We start from the raw sequence: 1373 nt of genomic DNA on the forward strand, positions 1-1373 counted from the left end.
GGTAAAATTTAACTTGGCGCCAGTTGTTGATATCAAATCTTTTATACAAATGATACATATCATTAGTTCTACTAAACAGCAAACGGGATTAGTCATCAGTTTCTCCGATTAAGTAATTGGCGTTGGTGAAGCTGGCCCAAATGGTGATACTTTACGAGAAGCACCATTTGGGTCAGTTTCACCAACGCTTAGCGCTTTTTTTACCTTTTTTTGAAAAAGGTAAGTAAATGTAACGTAAATGTAAAGGAAATGTAAGGTAAATGTAAGGGAAGTGTAACGTAAAAGTAAGGGAAATGTAACGTAAATGTAAAGGAATTGTAACGTAAAGGTAAGATAAATGTAAGGGAAACCTAACGTAAATGTAAAGCAAGTTTAACGTAAATGTAAGGTAATTGTAACGTAAATGTAAGGTAAATAATAACGCAAATGTCAGGTAAATGTAAAGGAAATGTAAGGTAAATGTAAAGGAAATGTAACGTAAATGTAAAGGAAATACGTAAATGTAAAGGAAATGTAAGGTAAACGTAACGTAAATGTAAGGTAAATGTACGGTAAATGTAAGGTAAATATAACGTAAATGTAAGGTAAATGTAAAGGAAATGTAACGTAAATATATGTTAAATGTAAGGGAAATGTAACGTAAATGTAAGGGAAATGTAACGTAAATGTAAGGTAAATGTAACGTAAATGTAAGGTAAATGTAAGGGAAATGTAAGGTAAATGTATCGTGAATGTAAGGGAAATGTAAGGTAAATGTAAAGGAAATGTAACGTAAATGTAAACGAAATTTAAGGTAAATGTAATGTAAGGGAAATGTTACGTAAATGTAAGGGAAATGTACGGTAAATGTAAGGTAAATGTAAGGGAAATGTAAGATAAATGTAAGGGAAATGTAAAAGAAATATAACGTAAATGTAAGGTAAATGTAAGGGAAATGTAACGTAAAAGTAACGTAAATGTAAAGGAAATGTAAAGTAAATGTAAAGGAAATGTAACGTAAATATAAAGGAAATGTAACATAACTGTAAAGGAAATGTAACGTAAATGTAAAGGAAATGTAACATAACTGTAAAGGAAATGTAACGTAAATGTAAAGGAAATGTAACGTAAATGTAACGTAAATGTAACGTAATTGTAAGGTAAATGTAAGGGAAATGTAATGTAAACGTAAAGAAAATGTAACGTAAATGTAAGGTAAATGTAAAGGAAATGTAAGTGTTGTACCCTTGGGTGAAAGATACAGGTAGGGGATTCGCCGAGGGCCAGGACGCACAAATGAAACACTCAATCCCAAAATAACACTTTAATATCTTTAATAAATCCTTACAATATCTCAATTAACTGTTATGTGTTACATTTGAATTGTACTATGG

Source organism: Trachymyrmex cornetzi, unplaced genomic scaffold (genome assembly GCF_001594075.2).
Source record: "Trachymyrmex cornetzi isolate Tcor2-1 unplaced genomic scaffold, Tcor1.1 scaffold1798, whole genome shotgun sequence".
NCBI classification, from domain to species: domain Eukaryota; kingdom Metazoa; phylum Arthropoda; class Insecta; order Hymenoptera; family Formicidae; genus Trachymyrmex; species Trachymyrmex cornetzi.